The sequence below is a fragment of the Branchiostoma floridae genome, chromosome 11 (assembly GCF_000003815.2).
Source record: "Branchiostoma floridae strain S238N-H82 chromosome 11, Bfl_VNyyK, whole genome shotgun sequence".
Taxonomy (NCBI): Eukaryota; Metazoa; Chordata; class Leptocardii; order Amphioxiformes; family Branchiostomatidae; genus Branchiostoma; species Branchiostoma floridae.
The window spans coordinates 19,536,615-19,547,856 of record NC_049989.1 but is presented as its reverse complement, the minus strand read 5'-3'; positions in this window follow the sequence as shown (position 1 = coordinate 19,547,856).

Here is an 11,242-nt window from a genome sequence, read left to right as displayed (position 1 = left end):
GTTCGGGCACAAGTCTAAGCACCTGGCGTACCTGCACCTGTATTTGAACAATGAGTTTTATAAAAGTATAGACTGTGGAAAAGATAACTGCCCAGTGGAAAATATCCAAACCCGCTTTTGTAAAAACATTCTTGGCGTGCACAGGAATTCCTGTAACTCCGCATGTAGAGCAGAACTCGGAGTCTATCCAACAGGCATAGATATAGCAATCCGCATAGTTAAGTACTGGCTACGCCTTAAACAGTTAGATTACTCTACACACCCTTTACAAATAGACGCACTACTCTGTCAACAAAATGTACCTTTAAACAATCATAAGAAAACTTGGCTCCAACATGTAAAACAAATACTTGATGATAATGGTTATTCCTATCTATGGAACTATGCTCACTCTAGAATAGACAACAAACATATTTGTACATTGTTAAGGAAAAGACTGTCAGACGTGTATGTCCAAACCTTTTTCCAGCAATTGTCTAAAGATAACGGCAAACTAAGATTTTACAAACATATCAAAACCGAATATGCCATGGAAACCTATCTATACCAGAACGACGCTGACAAGAGATCCAATGTATGTAAGATAAGAATCAGTGCTCACTCACTAGAGATAGAAAAGGGTCGTTATAAAAAAGTGCCAGTTCAAGATAGATTGTGTAAATACTGTGCGACGGATGCAGTGGAAGATGAAATACATTTTATATGTAACTGCCCCCATTATGAGGACGAAAGAAACAACCTTTTTGACACAATCAAAACATTATTTCCAACTTTTCACCAGTTAGTAGACCTCAAAAAACTATATTTCTGTTAAAATCACAGAACCCACTAATCATTAAAGAATTGGGACTTTTCATCAGCCACTGCCTCCAAAGAAGAAGTCAAACCACCCAGTAAAGAAGTAGAAGCATGTACATAGATAGCTGACGTGTGTGTGTATTTAGAATAGACACTTGTTACTTTTCACTGTCTGTATCATTGCAATTAGCCTACGGGCATGGATTTGCAAATAAATAAATGTTATTATAAAAGCTCCTTGATCTGAACAAACTAAAGCATTAGAGAACACTTTTAGACTACACTACAGTTACGTAAATCACGAATGAGCATGGCACTTACGATAATCTTACAGCCGACAATAAAAATAGTTGTTTTGAGATTCAAGTATGTAAATCCTCATACAAAGACATAAATTTATGCCCCCCTCCCAAAAAAAAGCACAGTTGGCTACATCTTCAAGCAGATGGCTACAACTCTAGCCTCATCCAAGATTGGGACAGTGGTGTTTTTCAAGCCTACAGTCCGAGTTTCTGTTGTAATACGTAAGATATTGATATATCCTGATTTTGTCGAGAAACTTGGACCACCCGGGTGAAATGATCCCAATAAAATTTCACAACTACAATATAATAAAAAAATGCCGAGTTTCACTTGTAGAATTCCCTTGTAGAATGCCATTGTTATTCTTATTGCAATGGGAAAGTTTTCTGGTGATGCTAGCTGCTAATCTCCAAGCAGATCTTACAATGGCATAAGATAGTACCAAACTGGCCAAGGAGTGTAGTCAGCCAAGAGGTGTACATTTGCCATAGCAAAACACACTCCTAAGCCGGTTTCAGTCCTCTGCCAGCTTTTGATACTATATTATGCTACCGTAGGATCTGCTTGGAGATTAGCTAGCTGCCTGATATTCAAGCGTGTTTCCAGCTCTTGGAAATGTAAGTTAAGCAGCCGCTAAATATCGCAGTACACAAATTTCATAATCTCGCCAGGTTGTAAAGTTTTGCCACGATTCCTGGCCAGACATTTGGAAAGGTGTGTTGAGTAGACACGTGAGTCGTGTGGCCACACCTAGCTGTGAGGTTCAGACCTCAGTGTGAGAAGTCTGGGGGACTGAGAAGTGCGCCGCCGCCAAACAACATGTTTCACAATACGTCATCATTCCACGAGAAACCTTTGAAGAGGCTAGAATTTATTCATGATAAAGATATTAATTATGTATAACACTAGTGACACAACTGGTCGATCGTTTCATACATGTCTGTCTTTTTTTTTCCTCATACGTCAATCGCAATGGCCACATTGCATTGAAAGGAAAAATTTATTTGTATACTAGTACATTGTGTTTACATATATAGCAGTTAAACCATTTAAAGCGAGAAGTTGAACCTGTACATACTAGTAGATAGACTGTAAACTTTGCAGATGTAGTAAGATATCACATATTGCTAATTGTACTCGAAACAACATTTTTTGCCTGTACTCGGCCTATAACTTTGCATCAACGTAGAATAAAGGTCTTCATCCGTTCACGCATTCATGTATCAATACAGATACCAGGATGAATTGCATGCAGATCGGACATATCTTCTTCAGACAACATTACAGCCCTGCGATTTTAATTACCCTCGTCAATATGTTTTATTTTTTTCCACACAATCTTTAAGGAAGAGGTACAAAATGCTAATTATTGGGGCCTGATCTCGCCAGATTGTAAAGTTTTGACACGATTCCTACCCAGACATTTGGAAAGGTGTGTTGAGTAGACACGTGAGTCGTGTGGCCACACCTAGCTGTGAGGTTCAGACCTCAGTGTGAGAAGTCTGGGGGACTGAGAAGTGCGCCGCCGCCAAACAACACGTTTCACAATACGTCATCATTCCACCAGAAACCTTTGAAGGGGCTAGAATTTATTCATGGTAAAGATGTCAATTATGTATACAACTTGTGACACAACTGCTTGATCGTTTCATACATGTCTGTCTTTTTGGGCTAAAATACTTCAAACGCAAGGGCCACATTGCATTGAAAGGAAAATTGTCTTCGTACATTGTGTATACATGTATAGCAGTAAAACCATTCACAACGACAAGTCGAACTTGTACATACTGGTAGATACAATAGACTTTGCACATATAGTAAGATACCACGTTGTTATATCATTAATTGTACTTGAAACAACTGTTTTTCTTGGCATGTGCGAGGCCTATAAGAGCAGAAACGTACAGTTATAAGGTCTTCGTCCATTCACGTATTCATATCTTGATGCAGATACCAGTGACGTTCGGGACATATTTTTCAGACAACATTTTAACCCCTGCGATTTTAATTACCTCCTTGCTCAGTCCATATGCTTTCATTTTTTCACACCATATTTAAGAAATTGGGTACAAATGCTAATTTTAGGGCCTGATCTCGCCAGGTTCTAAAGTTTTGCCACGATTCCTGCCCAGACATTTGGAAAGGTGTGTTGAGTAGACACGTGAGTCGTGTGGCCACACCTAGCCGTGAGGTTCAGACCTCAGTGTGAGAAGTCTGGGGGACTGAGAAGTGTGCCGCCGCCAAACAACACGTTTCACAATACGTCATCATTCCACCAGAAACCTTTAAGGCTAGAATTTATTCATGATAAAGATATCAATTATGTATACAACTTGTGACACAACTACTCGATCGTTTCATACATGTCTGTCTTTTTTGGCCTCATACTTCAAACGCGAGGGCCACATTGCATTGAAAGAAAAACTGTCTTCGTATACTAGTACATTGTATATACATAATAGTAGTAAAACCATTCGAAGCGAGAAGTTGAACCTACATATTTCTAGTAGTAGATACAATAGACTATGCAGATATAGCAAGATACCACATTGTTATATCACTCATTGTACTTGAAACAACTCTTTTTCTTGGCCTGTACTTAGCCCATACGAGTATTAACGTCTTCATTCATTCACTCATTCATATCTTGATGCAGATACCAGTATGAATTGCAATGCAGTCCGGGACATATTTTTCAGACAACATTATAACCCCTGCGATTTTAATTACCTCCCTGCTCAGTCCATATGCTTTCATTTTTCCACACAATTTTTAAGCAAATGGGCACAAAATGCTAATTCTTAGGGCCTGATCTCGCCAGGTTGTAAGGTTTTGCCACGATTCCTGCCCAGACATTTGGAAAGGTGTGTTGAGTAGACACGTGAGTCGTGTGGCCACACCTAGCCGTGAGGTTCAGACCTCAGTGTGAGAAGTCTGGGGGACTGAGAAGTGAGCCGCCGCCAAACAACACGTTTCACAATTCGTCATCATTCCACCAGAAACCTTTGAAGGGGCTAGAATTTATTCATGGTAAAGATATCAATTATGTATACAACTTGTGACACAACTGCTCGATCGTTTCATACATGTCTGTCTTTTTTGGCCTCATACTTCAAACACAAGGGCCACATTGCATCGAAAAGAAAATGTCTTTGTACACTGGCACATGTTTATACATACATAGCAGTAAAACTATTCAAAGCGAAGTTGAAAGTGTACGTACTAGTAGATACAATAGACGTTGCAGATAAAGTTAGATGCCACATTGTTATAATATCACTAATTTTACTTCATCCATATCTTGATGCAGATGACAGTACGAATTGTAAGTCGCGAGTCTCGGGGCGTATTTTTCAGACAAAATATGCCCTGACAATTGAACTTCCTTGCTCAATCAATATGTTTTAATTTTATCCTACTGCATGCCATTTTAAGAAAATGGGCACAAAATGCTAATTCTTGGGGCATAATTTCGCAAGGTTCTAAAGTTTTGACACGGTTCCTGTGCAGAAATTTGGAAAGGTGAATTGCATGCAGGTCGGGACATATTTTTGCCAGACAACATTTTACCCCTGCGATTTTAACCTCCTTCTGAGGCTGAGTCCTTGCGCAGTAGTCAGTATGTTTTGATTCTTTCCAGACCATTTTTAAGAAAATGGGCACAAAATGCTAATTCAAAGGGCCTGATCTCGCCTGGTTCTTAAGTTTTGACACGATTCCTGCCCAGACATTTGGAAAGGTGTGTTGAGTAGACACGTGAGTCGTGTGGCCACACCTAGCCGTGAGGTTCAGACCTCAGTGTGAGAAATCTGGGGGACTGAGAAGTGCGCCGCCGCCAAATAACACGTTTCACATGTACGGTACAGAATTGTGGAGAAAAATCATTCCAGTATGAAACCTTTGAAGAGGATAGAATTTATTCATGATAAATTATGCATATCTTCTTACAGAGAGGGCTGATCATTTCACATACATGTGTATGTCCGTCTGCCTCTGTAGTCTCAAGTTGCAAACTACAAGAGTCACATTGCAAAAATAATAGACATTCTTTAGAATGATAACTTCTAGTTGTCATATTGTCAACTTTTCTGCGTTTGAAGGCAAAATACATTAATATTAATGGAAGCTAGTTGATGCCGGACATAGTTTATAATTTCGTTCTTTTCTTGTAATCATGGCAGCTCGTCTGTGTTGGTAGTAATCATAGTACAACCAAGAGGCTTATATCAGTTGGTACGATGCGAAACCTTCTGCCAACACTAAGGTGTACACGGATCAAATTTTTAACAACTTTCACAATCGCAAGGATCGCTAGTCTACTAGTATATCCTGATCCTGAAGAAGGCAACTGAGGTCTTTAGATATTTGTTCCGTCACTTCCGTGTATACTTTAGTATTAGAAGAAAGTTTAGTCAAGGAGCTTGAAAATGGAACAATCTCCCTGGTTTGGCATTTTACTAAACTTGTCTAAAGTAGTTGTAGTTTGTAACCAAGGACATTATATCCTACTCTCCAAGCAGAGGTTAGGCTCCGGCTGTTTTTTAACGTTTTTAGTCGCTTTTATCGGGCTTTCTATTTTGTCATTTTTTTCGCTGTGTCCGGCCTAACGTTAGGTTTTGACACAGCAAGATATAATACAAAATAGAAAGCCCGATAAAAACGACTAAAAAAAGCCTAAGCCTAACCTCTGCTTGGAGAGTAATTACATCCATGCTTCTGCACATTGACATACAGGGACACTAACCCCTTCGTGGTTTAACATCACAGTTACAGTGAAGAGGTTAAAGTTTTTAAACATCATTGGTTAGAGGTTAATTTCCCCCAAGTGTAATGTGTTTATTTAATTGATTCTGTGCTCATAAATACTGTCCATATGCATGTAGATTGGCGCGCCTGACGCCCGCGACAGTCAAGCTCCTTGTCTGTTCTAGCGCAGTTCGGAAAGACTTGTGAAATATCAAGAAACAATGGATTCCTCACTTTAGACAACGTCATGCATTTACAAAGCTTGCTCAAACCTCCGCCTTTGGAAAAATGTATTGACACAAACATATACATATACATACTGGTAATGTCAGTTCTCATAACTCCACAAGTACTAGTACCTTTAGACCGCCACATTAAAAACGGTATTACTAGTAATTCACAAGTGTACACATTATTATTATCATAATCTCCAAGCAGAAGTTTTGGTGCCTTTTGGGCGTATCGATCAGCGATCAGGCTTTCTATTTTGCTAGGTTTAATTGGTAGACATGGAAAAAAACTTTAAAATTACAAATCCCAAGAAAAACACCTGAAAACACGTCTGCAAAAACGGAGCCTAACCTCTGCTTGAAGAGTAGAATTACTAGTATTAAAATAAACGTCATGTGCCATACTGAGATTTTTGTCAGTTTGACTCTTTATAATCCAAATATCTTCCTGTCAGTTTCTCGGTAGAAACAAGGATGTTATATATCTTTGTAGAAACAATGGGGTTCTAATAAACCTCCCGGCACAAAGCGATGTGACCGCGCGAGCCATTTCCAATCAGCGTGTCTGCACAAAAACAAAGACAACACTTCGAGACCAGGTGAGAAATACTTAAAGACAAAAGAAGTCCACCTCTGAGACACACACACCACCTGCGTGCGGCTATCAATTACTTCACACCTCTCCTGATTTATCTCCGAACTACGGCGGCGTCTCTGTGACACGGATCTGCATTCATGTGATAATATATCTGATTTGTACCTTGTTTGATCTTTTGTGACGAGCTCTCATTGTTTATAACATAATTTTGTTGTCATCTTAGCCTTTCAATCGTAGAGAATTAGCCATGTCTTTAAACTGTCTAAATTAAGTAATGCTATTAGCAAGGAAGTAATAGAGATAAAACCTCATTGGCATTAGTAAACTTGCACCATACTTATCCAACTACCAGTACTTTGTGCCGATTCTTGTGCGCGGTCTTTCTACGAATATAAGTATAAGAGCAAGGAGGTTAAAAAAAACCTCCTTGATACGAGTAAACAAATTTTAACAATGATTTCAAAAATGTTAGAACAATATGCAACAATCACCCACGGGTTGGAATTGCATATTTTAGAGTAGTTCCCATGTTTTCCAAAGATCAGAAGTAGAGAGGAACTGGCCAAGTGTAAGTTTTAACACGATTTGTTGTCTTCTTGGTGTGTGATTCCGGCTCCGTTCTGGGAAAGACCAGACACGCCCAATTTGGTCGACTTGTTATTGAAGGTTCATTACATGGGCTTACATGTCACTTGTCAGTTTTGCGCTGCTACTAGTCAAGTCAAGTGAGCGGTAATCATACAATCGTGAGCTCCACGGTATTACTGGTTTATTTGCCCCTGTCAGAATTTTACGTGGTTGGTTTTATTTACTTCGCTCAATAGAAATGTTGACTGGGAAGATAGACTGTCAGAAAAGTATGTGTGTTTGTGGGCATGTGCACACGTATCTGTATGTAAGTATGTGTGTGTATGTGTGTGCGTGCGTCCTTGTACTATGTGTGTTCCTCCGTTCAAGTGTACGCGCGCGTACAGTGTAGACTTCTAAATAGTTGCTTACGATTTTCTATGAGTCACACCCAACCTATCTCATGAAGTGCCTCGGGTGCATTCATCGTCCGTTAAGTTTATGAGCTGCGCCCTTCAAAACTATCGTCTGACATTTCACACTGTGTTTGTTAAATTGGTGGAAGCAAAGAGTTTCAAATGGCAGTGAAATGTTAACAAGGTCCTTGATTAAATCACATTTCCCAAGTTGTATTTTATAAACTTGATTGATTTGAAAACAACAACCTTTGAAAACAAGCTTTCTATAGCAGTAGTTTGCAGGAGACTTGCCAAAAAAGGGAAGACCCAAGGTAGATAATTGCTAAAATGTCCAACCAAGGAGGTTAAAAAGTACCTTCTTGGTCCAACCATGCACGTTCTGCTCTAGAATTAAGATTATGGCATGGCTTTCCGTGGTTTGGGGGCATTCAAGCGTTACACACTCAAAATGCTGTATACTCCCAAGGACAAACTTTCTTGTAACTGAGTTTGAGACGCCCAAAGTCAATGAACGGTCTACTTTTTCACGCGGAAGGACATATATCTGCTTGGTGTGGTAAAATATGCAGATGATATTCCTCCGCTCCTCGTATCACACTTTCAATAGAATAGAATGAATTACTAGCATACCCATATCTAGCACATGTGCTAACTCGTAAAGGCGCCACTAAAACACATGTCTTGATGTACTGTTTAATAAAGGGAATTATTCGGTTGTTTTATGTGATTATGTCTGATTTACAACCCCAAACAGTTGATAAAATAAGCTTCATTAGCATTGTCTCCTTTGTTGTTGATTTGGAACTAGCTATATACATTTTATATACTTGTATACCATAATTGATCCATAAAAAAGTACGTTCTGTGTGAAATGTTGGTACTGTTGTCTTTTTTGCTACGATAGCTTTTATTTTCGTCCGAAACGTCGACGGCACATGACAGGTGTGTCTTACACCTATTCTTCCAATATTTCATGGCCAATTTATAAACTATTATGGAAGGTTGTAAATACATGTATATCAAAACTAAGTTTTAAATGTAATAATGACAGAAACTTATGTTGACATTTGTATGCAAAAAAAAAGGCGATGGACGTTGTTTCAGAATCTTATGACAATGTGGGAGGTCGAACAGTGACATAACACACAGAGTTTGGTATGCCGAACAGTTTATTTATGTTCATTTTTTTTAATATCTCCTCTTTGACCTTGGACGATGGCATTCTCTGACGTTACCATACGTTTCCCGAGTTGCTTTTAAAATCTACGGCTCGTTTTGAGGCTGCATCGTAAAATTCACAATATGATTCATTGAACTTTTTTTTCAAAACTAAAGGCTGGAAATTGATGCTCGCGCGGATGCCATCCATATAATAATGAAATCAACATGGCCTAAAACACAGTATTACCAAGGTGATATAACCTCATTGGCAAGGTTTGCAATGGACGCTAAACATGGTTTCCGAAACCTTGTCACAAGTTCACATCCAACCGCGCACACGTCACAGTCAGACGACGGTCTTCACACCACCGTGAAACCCACGCGCTCTCTCAGAGAAAAGCCGACTAAAATCTAAAATTTTGGCCAACTGATAGTAATTATTCAATTTTCAACCAGGTTTCATATGCTAAATCTTATAATTTGTATCAAGAGGGTGCTGTGATACTTGTTTCACGTGTTAGTCACTAGGTGCTAACTATCAAGATCTCACCGACAACATCTGTCCAAAGCGGGCCGACTTTTCCCACGACTTCTTGAATCGAGTTGTCCTGTCGGGAACAATTGGGTGTCAATTTCACGAGAGGGGATTCAGGTACTTAACATCCGGTATTTAAATGTTGAAGTATATAGAATTGGGAAGGTATTGGCCAAAATGACGTATTTTGTTGCGTATATCTATGCCCTACACGCATCAAAGAATAACAGCAAGGGGGTTAAATAATAGGAAAGCTATGTTATGTTTTTATCTAATCTCCAAGCAGATCCTACGGTAGCATAAGATAGTATCAAATTCAATCAAAAGCTGGCAGAGGAGTGAAGCCGGGCTAGGAGTGTGTATGCTACCGGTGCCAGTCTGATTCTCTCCGGGTATACTCCTTGGCCAGCTTCTAGCACAGTAGCATCTGCTTGGAGATTACTGGTATGTTTTATCAACGATCAAAATTTCCTGGTTTGTGATTTTATTACAGTTTACACCTCAATTTGAGACCGCGCTGCGTTCAAGCTACTTCAAGCTTTTTCAGAGCGCTCAGTGATCTCAATAGATTTCTTTCTTTGCTCTTTTGTCTTTTCTGTCAAACGTTTACATTTTGCATGGTATTCCATTCATAAAGTCAAGGATTACGCAAATCCAATATAGATCGCTGTGAGATAGCCGTCTAGTGGATCCGAAATGGTTGCATAAACAGTACGTACGTGGATTTCTCTGCTTAAAAACAATAAGACTCAGTCCCAATTCTCAAACTTACCCGCCAAGCAGAGGTTAGGCTCCAGCTGTTTTGTGTCGATTTTGGTCGTTTTATCGGGATCTCTGTTTTGTACTGTTTCTTAATGTCCGACAGCCAAAAGACAGCAAACCTCTGCTTGGGGTGTCCTTATATTTCGTTGATTGGTATTGGTTCAAAACCTTTTTATGTAGGCCTTACTTTGTTTCTGTTGACATGTTAATGGCATTTAAAGGTTGGCGCTCACACAAGTCGTGCGGTTTTTGGACGCGCCGTTTTAATGAGGCTATAAAAGAACATTAAATTTGAATAGAATCTACGACATACAGAGAGTGGTGTGCATCGTCACACGAACTTACCAATCAATGTCCAAATAACATTCATCAGATGAAAGCTCCTCGCGTTAATCTGTTACATTAGTCTCTAGGAAGACGTTTCAGCTGGATGAAAAAAAAAAAGACAAGAAGAATTTGCCGTGAGATTTCAGTCAGTCAGTCTTCTACAGTCTATCCAGCTATCCGCCGGCCGGTCAACTCCTCCTAAAATTTCATTCCTAACTTTACCAACGTCCCCTATTTCTATTCGGGCAAGCAGTAGTCTGGTAGAGACTACTATGACACCACGTGTGCGACAAAGACCCATGTTATCATATATCGGCCACACAGAATTGAACTCTAATTGCATCCAAAACAAAAACAAAAACGAAAATCAAGCAAGCAAGCTATGAGAGTGCCGAAAGCCTAGTCTCTACCAGACTCCGAGTCGCTGGAAAAAATCGTAGAAATGGTACAAATAGAGGAGTATGCCGGCCAGAGGAATATAGCCGGCTAGGCAACAGTAACGGGATCGCGAGCTGTTCCCTGGCCGGTTATATTCCTCTCTATTTGTTCCATTTCTACGATTTTCCAGCGATCCGGAGTCTGGTAGAGACTACCGAAAGCCGGTGAACTATCTATGATGACACTCAAGCTAAGTTTGGACTCAGACTAAGCATCTCTTGCTGTTATAGAACTTTTTATCAAGTGAAGTTTCTGGGCTTTACTAATGATATAAGACGTCCTTTGTGTTTTATATATGCCTCAGTACTACGGTGATAGCGTAATGTTTTATGTAACAAAATAAACACACTTCCACAAG